Raw genomic sequence first — 9621 nt, 5'->3', positions numbered from 1 at the left:
CATCCTTACCTGGTCTGACCTACATGTGACTTCCGATGCACAGCGATGTGGCTGACTCTTAACTGCACGCGAGCAGTTAGGGATTGGATATACATGCTCGTCTAGGCTGCGCAGTCCACATCCTATCAATAAGTGAATGAAAACCCCTCGACTATTGCATTAGACCTGCCAGACTAACAATGTCCCACTGTAATGATATCGAAACCCTGACCCTGAACCCTTTGGGTGGCAGATTGATAGTGTCCAAGCCCCTGCACAGATAGCAAACAATTCCCTTGTCTGAGTGTGGCAGTCTGACAGATGATGATTCCCTTGACTTGAATAAGGACGACGTTCCCTAAACTTTTAGACTTGGCTATTTGGTTGAAGCACATGCAGTGTGTTTGCTGTGTCAGGTGCTTGCATGTGCCATGTGCGAACCCTACCCTACAGCAACATGTCCACACACTTGAGTGATCAGTAATGGCATTCATGACAAGCTGACTGACTTTGTGCCTGCTTAAGCGGTACTGTCAGCCTCCAAGTTCTGAATGAAGTAGCAATGTGTAAAAATGTAAGGCAACGCAAGGAAAGGCAGAGATGCTGTGATTTCCAAAGTGAGTGAGCACTAAGAAAGCACGCTAAGAGCCCTGAATTGCACTTTATTCCGATGCAAGAGATGGTACCTCTGACTGCAGGATGACAATATAAGATGAGAGATAGTAGGAACTGCAGATGCTGGAGAATCTGAGACAATAAGGTGCAGATCTGGATGAACACAGCAGGCCAAGTAGCATCATAGGAGCAGAAAGGCTGACATTTCAAGCCTAGACCCTTCATCAGAAATGGGCCGAAATGTCAGCCTTTCTGCTCCTATGATGCTGCTTGGCCGGCTGTGTTCATCCAGCTCTACACCTTGTTGTCTCTGACAATATAAGATGTCAGGATGTGCAGTGTTGAAGAGTTGAACTGTATTATAAGTGAGTCTGACATATGCCTGGATGATTGTTTTATATTTAAAAATATACTTAGAGTCATAGTGGAAAGTTGCTTTTCGGACTGGAGGCCTGTGACCAGCAGCGTTCCATGGGGATCTGTTCTGGGTTCTCTTTTGTTTGTCATTTATATAAATGAGTTAGATGAGAACATTGAAGGCATGGTTAGTAAGTTTGTGGATGACACCAAGTTTGGTGGCATTGAGACATTGATGAAGGTTTTCTAAGATTACAAATAGATCTTGAGCAAATGGGTCAATGGGCTGAAAAATGGTAGATGGAGTTCAATCTGGTTAAATGCAAGGTATTGTATTTTGGTACAACAAACGAGGGTGGGCATATATAATTAATAGTCGAGAATTGGATAGTGTTGTAGAACAAAGGGACCTAGGGGTGCAGGTACATAATTCTTTAAAGTTTGCGTTGCATATAGACAGGGTGGTTAAAAAGGCTTTTAGCACGCTTGCCTCCATTGCTCAGTACTTTGAGTATAGCAGTTGGGACATTATGTTGAGGTTGTACAGGACGTTGGTGAGGCTTCTTCTGGAATACTGTGTCCAGTTCTAGTCGCTCAGTTATAAGAAGGATATTATCAAGCTGGAGAGGGTTCAGAAGAGATTCAACAGGGTATTACCACATATGGAAGGTTTGAGTTAGAAGGAAAGGCTGGATAAGCTGGGACTTTTTTCACTGGAGCGTGGGAGGTTGAGAGGTGACCTGATAGAAGTTTATAAAATAATGAGAGGTGTAGATAGAGTTGATGGTAGTTGTCTCTTTCCTAAGATGGGGAATTCCAAGACTAGGGGGCACATTTTTAAGGTGAGAGGAGAGCAATATAAAAAAAAATGAGACAAATTTTTTACACAGAAGGTGATTTGTGTGCAGAATGAACCTCCTGATGAAGTAGTGGACCTGCGTACAATTACAATATTTAAAAGACATTTGGATGGATATATGAATAGGAAAGGTTTGGAGGGATCTGGGCCAGGAGCAGGCAGGTGGGACGAGTTTACTTTGAGATTATGTTCGGCATGGACTGGTCGGACCAAAGGATCTGTTTTGTCAAACCAGGTCGGTCGTGGCAGCCTTGAGGAGGGGTTCACAGAATGCATCCGTGATAATTTCCTTGAACAATATGTAATGGAACCTACGAGGGAGCAAGCTATCCTAGATCTAGTCCTGTGTAATGAGACAGGAATAATTAATGATCTCACAGTTAGGGATCCTCTCAGAAGGAGCGATCACAGTATGGTCGAATTTAAAATACAGATGGAGCGTGAGAAGGTTAAATCCAGTACCTATGTCCTGTGCTTAAACAAAGGAGACTATGAAGGAATGAGGGAGGAGTTAGCTAAGGTAGAATGGGAGCAAAAACTTTATGGTGGGTCAATTGAGGAACAGTGGAGGACTTTCAAACAATTTTTCACAGTGCTCAGCAGAAGTATATTCCAGTGATAAGGAAGAACTGTAGGAAAAGAGAGATCCAGTCATGGATGTCTAAGGAAATAAAGGAAAGTATCAGATTGAAAAAAAACACATACAAAAAAGCAAAGTGTAGTGGGAAACTAGTAGACTGGGAAATCTTTAAAGGCCAACAGAAAGCCACAAAAAAAGTTATAAAGAGAAGTAAGATAGATTATGACAGTAAACTAGCTCAGAATATAAAAACAGGCAGCAAAAGTTTCTATAAATATGTAAATCGTAAAAGAGTGGCGAAGATAAACATTGGTCTTTTAGAGGATGAGAAGGCTAATTTAACAACTGGGAATGAACAAATAGCTGAGACATTAAACAGTTATTTTGTGTCGGTCTTCACAGTGGAAGACTCGAATAACATGTCGAAAACTAATGGCAAGAAGGTTATAGCAGCAGATGACCTAGAAACTATTATTATCACTAAGGAGGCAGTGCTGGGCAAGCTAATGGGGCTAAAGGTAGAAAAGCCTCCTGGCCCTGATGAAATGCATCCCAGGGTACTAAAAGAGGTGATGGGGGAAATAGCAAATGCACTAGTAATTATTTACCAAAATTCACTGGACTCTGGGGTGGTTCCTGCAGATTGGAAAACAGTCAATGTGATGCCACTGTTTAAAAAAGGAAGTAGACAAAAAGCAGGTAACTATAGGCCAGTTAGCTTAACTTCGGTAGTGGGGAAAATGCTTGAATCTATCATTAAGGAAGAAATAGCAAGACATCTGGATATAAATTGTCCCATTGGGAACACCCAGCATGGGTTCATGAAGGGTAGGTCATGTTTAGCTAATTTGGTGGAATTCTTTGAGGACATTACTTGCATGGTGGACAATGGGGAACCTGTGGATGTGGTGTATCTGGATTTCCAGAAGGCATTTGACAAGGTGCCACACCAAAGGCTGCTATATAAGATAAATTTCCATGGTATTACAGGTAATGTATTGGCATGGATAGAGGATTGGTTGACCAGTAGAAAGCAAAGAGTAGGGGTAAATGGGTGTTTTTCTGGTTGGTGGTCAGTGGCTAGTGGTGTGCCTCAGGGATCAGTGTTAGGACCTCAATTGTTTACAATTTACATAAATGATTTGGAGTTGGGGACTAAGTGTGGTGTGTCAAAATTTGCAGATGACACTAAGGTGAGTGGTACAGCTAGGTGTGCAGAAGACACTGAAAGTCTGCAGAGGGATATAGATAGTCTAAGTGAGTGGGCAAAGGTCTGGCAGATGGAGTACAATGTTGATAAGTGTGAGGAATAACAGCAAAATGGACTATGTTTTAAATGGTAAAAAATTGCAGCACATTGCTGTGCAGAGGGACTTGGGTGTCCTTGTGCATGAATCACTAAAAGTAGGATTGCAGGTGCAGCAGGTCATTAAAAAGGCAAATGGAATTTTGTCTGTCATTGCTAGAGGGATGGAGTTTAAAAACAGGGAGGCTATGCTGCAGCTGTATAGGGTCCTAGTGAGGCCACACCTGGAGTACTGTGTGCAGTTTTGGTCTCCTTACTTGAGAAGAGATATACTCGCACTGGAGGGGGTGCAGAGGAGGTTGACTCGGTTGATTCCAGAGTTGAGAGGGTTGGATTATGAGGAGAGACTGAGTAGACTGGGATTATACTCATTGGAATTCAGAAGAATGTGGGGAGATCTTATAGAAACATATAAGATTATGAAGAGAATAGATAAGGTGGATGCAGGGAGGCTGTTTCCACTAGCAGGTGAAACTAGGACTAGAGGGCATCACCTCAAAATAAAGGGAAGCAGATGTAGGACTGAGGTCAGGAGGAACTTCTTCACCCAAAGGGTTGTGAATCTGTGGAATTCCCTGCCCAGTGAAGTGGTTTAAGCTACCTCGCTGAATGTTTTTAAGGCAAAGCTAGATAAATTTTTGAAAGGTAAAGGAATTAAGGGTTATGGTGAGTGGGCAGGTAAGTGGAGCTGAGTCTCAAAGATCAGCCATGATCTTATTAAATGGCAGGGCAGGCTTGAGGGGCCAGATGGCCTACTCCTGCTCCTAGTTCTTATGTTCTTATGTTCTTATGTTTCCGTGCTGTATGACTCCATGGCTCTAAAGCAGTTGGGTTCTTTACAATAACATATGAAGAAAAGAAACAAACATTGGAGTTTAAATCTATCCAACAAACAAATCAAAGGCATCTCTTATTTGACATGCGTCAGGCTGATGTGCTAAGGCCTATGCTTGTCTGATGCTGACCTCGATTGGCATAAGGTTCGGACGGTCACTCTCTGTGGAGTGTATTGACCAACATAGCTGTTCAGATAATGTTGAGCTACAGTTACCAGATTCCTGCTCAGACTTTCATTTTGGGAATTGCCTGGTTTCTCTCTGCTGCCTGGGAAAATACCAAACTGCATATAAATGAAGCACGATGATGTGATAATGAGACATTAATGCATGCAAATAAGCCTCTCATCACTCACGGGTGAAATTCTTATCCCGCCGTTGAAAATCCTGAGTGGAAAATCAAACCTTTTTCTCTTAACTTTGAGATTCTAATTATTCATTTCTCCCATTCTGACTCACCATTGCCCACATCGTTCAGGGGCTGGGAAGATTCCACTCATGGTGTCTACCCTGCTTGCAGTTATGAAAGCCCAGAGAAATTGTTTCTTTTTAGAGCTGAGACTAATTTAGTCATGGAGTCATAGAGTCAACCAGCACAGAAACAGACCCTTTGGTCCAACCAGTCCATGCCAACCATAATCCCAAACTAAACTAGTCCAACCTGCTTGCACTCAGCCCATATCCCTCCAAACCTTTCCTATTCATGATCCTATCCAAATTTCCTTTAAACGTTTTAACTATACCCACATCCACCATTTCCTCTGGAGGTTCATTCCACGTATGAACCACTCCCCGTGTAAAAAAATTGCCCCTCATGTCTTTTTAAAATTTTTCTTCTCTCACCCGAAAAACATGCCTCCTAGTCTTGAACTCCCCACCCTGGGGAAAAGTCACCTGCTGTTCACCTTATCTATACCCCTCACAATTTTATAAACCTCTATAAGGACACCCCTCAACCTCCTAAACTCTGGTGAGAAAAGTCTCAACCTATCCAGTCCTTCCTTATAATTCAAACCCTTCATTTCTGGCAATGTCCTGGTAAATCTCTTCTGAACCTTCTCCAGCTTAATAATATCCTTCCCATAACAGGGCAACCAGAACTGGACACAGTACTCCAGAAGAAGCCTCACCAATGTCCTGTACAACCTCAACATAACGTCCCAACTCCTATACTCAAAGATCTGAGCAATGAAGGCAAACGTCTTCTTAAACACCCTGTCTATATGTGATGCAAACTTAAAAGAATTACATATCTGAATCCCGAGATCTCTCTGTTCTACAACTCTACCTAAGCCCCTACTTTTAATTACATCAGTCTTGCCTTTGTTTGTTTTACCAAAATGCAATACCTCACATTTATCCAAATTAATCTCCACTTGCCACTCCTCAGCCCACTGACCCAACTGATCAAGATCTCTTTGTAATCTTAGATAATTTTCTTCACTGTCCACTATACCACCAATCTTGGTGTCATCTGCAAACTTACTAACGATCCTTTCTATATTTTTTTCTAAATCATTGATATAAATGACGAAAGTTAAAAGCATTCAGTGAAAGGCTATGAAGACAATTTACTTAATCAGATCAAAGGACAGACTGTAAATAATTAGTTTAAAATATAAATCTGTAAATCTGTTCTAAATGCTTGACCTTAAAGTCAAGTTAAGAATATATCAGCGCAGACTATGCTGTCATGGAAGCTTAAGAAGTTTCTCTGGTTTCGTATAATCTGTGTATTTGCTGACAGAGGTGTTAGTGGCAGATTGGAGATGGGAGACTATTGAAACAAACGGGCAGCACAAGTGTTACTGATACCAGAGTCCAAGCGGTTAGGACTCAAGAGAAGCCCTGGTAGCCATTGACACTTCAATGTAGATTGCAGAGAGTGAGGTAAAAGAAACCCACAATCAGTATTTGTTTGATGTAGCTGAGAAAGAATACAACTTGGAGAAATTCAGTCATAGCTCAATGAAGGTGACAATTTGGTAAATGGCTGAAGTTGTGCTGCATCAAATGCTGTTTCAGTACTCTTGGGGAACTTGGTCTCGGAAGAAGAAATTGAGCTTCAATATTGGCCCTCCATTTACCACATCCCTTCTGCAGTTGATTATTTGATTCATCACTATTTGATTCATCTCTACCTTGGGCTCTTTGGAGGATCAGTGCACTTTCAATGGGCTGAATGGCTTCTTTCTGCACTGTCGGGATTCTATGTTGAAGAAGCAGCTGTGTAACCAATGTTTGTAATCAACCTTGTTGCTTTCAAATCATGCAGGGATCCTTGCAATCCCTGCTTTAAACCAATTATTTACTCCTTTCAGTCTGCAATTTAAAAAAAAAGGAAGATTTAAAGGCGCAGTATTTATAATGTCCCAATCCCCTCCACCTCACAGGACTCGGAACTATACAGTACAGGAGCAGGCCCTTTGGCCTGCATTGTCTGGGCAAACCATGATGCCATTTTAAACTAATCCCATCTGCCTGTACATGGTCCATCAACCTTTCTTCCCTGCCTGCTCACATATCTGTTGAAATGCCTCTTAAATATTGCTATCATATCTTCTTCTACCACAATTTCTGGTAGCGTGTTCTCGGCACCTACCTCCTTCTGTGTAAATAAACTTGGCTTACACATCTCCATTAAACCTTCCCCCTCACACCTTAAACCTAACATTTAGCATTTCCCTTCTGGGTAAAAGTCTCCAACTATCCACCCTGTCCATGCCTGTCATAATTTTATATACTTCTATCAGGTTGTCCCACAGTGTCTGATTCTCTAGTGAAAACAATCCAAGTTTGTCCAAACCCTCTTTGGAGCTAACACACTCCAAGCCTCTTTCGTTCCTTCTCGAAAACCTCTGCATCATTCCTATAGCATGGTGACCAGAACGCAACACAATACTCCAAATGTGGCCTAATTTAAGTTTTATGCAGATGCAACATGACTTGTCAACTTTTATACTCAATGCCCTGACTGTTGAAGGCAAGCATGCCATATGCCTTCTCTACCACCTTATCCACTTGTGTTGCCACTTTCAGTGAGCTATGGTCTTGTTCCCCAATATCCCTCTATATATCAATGATCCCAAGGGTTCTACCATTTACTGTGTACTTTCCTCCTGCATTTCACCTCCCAAAATGGATCATCTCACACTTGACCAGATTAAACTCCATCTACCATTTCTCCACTCAAGATTCCAACTGATCTATATCCTGTTGTCTCCTTTGTCAATCTTCCTCACTATCCACAAACTCCACAACCAATTTTTGTGTCATCTGCAAACTTACTAATCAGACTACCTACATTTTCATCCAAATGTGATACCTGTACACAACAGAAGTCCCAACACTGATCCTTGTGGGGCACCACTGGTCACAGAAATTCAGTCAGAAAAATACCTGTCCACAACAACGCTCTGTCTCCTATGACCAAGCCAATTTTATATCCAACTTACCAACTCACCTTGGACCTGTGTGACTTAATCTTCTGGACCAGCCTACATGACAAGACTTGTCAAATGCTTCAGTATAGTCCATGTAGATAACATCACTGCCTCACTCTCATCAATCACTTACATCACTTCCTCAAAGCACTCCATCAAATGTGTGAGACAGGATATCTCCTGCACAAAGACATGTTGACTTCCAATGATAAGTCCATTCTTTTCCTAATGCGAGTAAGTCCTGACCCTAAGAATCTTCTCCAATAATTTCCCTACCACTGATGTAGGTCTCACTGGCCTATTATTTCCCAGATTGTCCCTGTTGTCCTTCTTAAACAAAGCAACGACATTAGTTATTCTCATCCATGGCTAAACAAGATACAACGATCTCTGTCAAGGCCCTAGCAATCTCTTACTTTGCCTCCCTCAGTATCCTGAGGTAGATCTCATCAGGTCCTGGGGACTTATCTAACTTAATGTTTTTCAAGACACCCAACACCTCCTCCTTCTCAATATCAATTACGTCCTAGAACATCAACATAACCCTCCATAATCTTACCATCATTCATGTCCTTTTCTTGGAGAATACCAATGTAAAGTACTCATTAAGGACCTCACACACTTCATCTGGCTCAATGCATAAATTCTCTCCTTTGTCCTTGAGTGGACCTACCCTTTCCCAATCTACCCTCTTGCTATTAATATACGTATAAAATGCTTTGGGATTCTCCTATTTGCCAAGGAAATTTCATAACTCCTTTTCGTCCTCCTAACTCCTTGTTTAATTTCTTTCCTGCTTTACTATATTCTTCAAGGCCCTTGTCTAATCTGACTTTCCTAAATGTTACAATTGCTTCCTTTTTTCTTTTTTGATTAAACTTTCAATATCTCTTGTCATCCATGGTTCCCAAATCTTTCATCCTCACAGGAACATGCTGGTCCTGAATTCTGATCAGCCAGCCTTTAAAAGACTGCCACATTTCAGAAATGGCTTTACCCTTAAATAGCCATCTTCATCTACTTTCTCCAGTTCCTGCCTCATCTTATTGTAATTAACCCTCCCCAATTGAGTGCTAGTCTTATCCTTATCCATAATTATCTTAAAAGGTACAGAATTATGATCACTGTTCCCAAAATATTCCCCAATGAAACTTTGATTACCTGGCCAGGCTTATTCCTCAATACAATCTCTAGTACTGACCCTTTCCTGGTTGGAATACTTACATATCATTTTTCTCTTCTCAGCAATGGAAGTGTCAACCTGAATTGCTCAACCCTCTAGATTGGGGGTTTGAATCTTTGCCCTTCTGGCTTAGTAGCAACTTATTAAGCAAGAGCTGACTGGCAGAAGGAAGGCCATCCCAGTTTCTTCCTTAGTCTGTTTGGTGCCTTTTTAAACTTAATGATCCACCATTTGCTCCTCCTCACCTCTAACCAATGCAAGAGAGAACCACCATCTCTCTCAAATCTCCCCACTCCTTTCTAACCAGGATTGGGGCCATCTGATCAGATGATTTGCAGTTTGCCCTTTTATCCTTGCCCAACAAAATAACTTTGAACTTTAGCACCCCTATCCAAGCTACTTTTGCGTCTCTCACTTGTATCTCAATTTTCTCACACACACACACACACACACACATTCTCAA

Source organism: Rhincodon typus, chromosome 1, assembly GCF_021869965.1.
Source record: "Rhincodon typus isolate 14 chromosome 1, sRhiTyp1.1, whole genome shotgun sequence".
Classification (NCBI taxonomy): domain Eukaryota; kingdom Metazoa; phylum Chordata; class Chondrichthyes; order Orectolobiformes; family Rhincodontidae; genus Rhincodon; species Rhincodon typus.
This window is presented reverse-complemented; position numbering follows the sequence as displayed.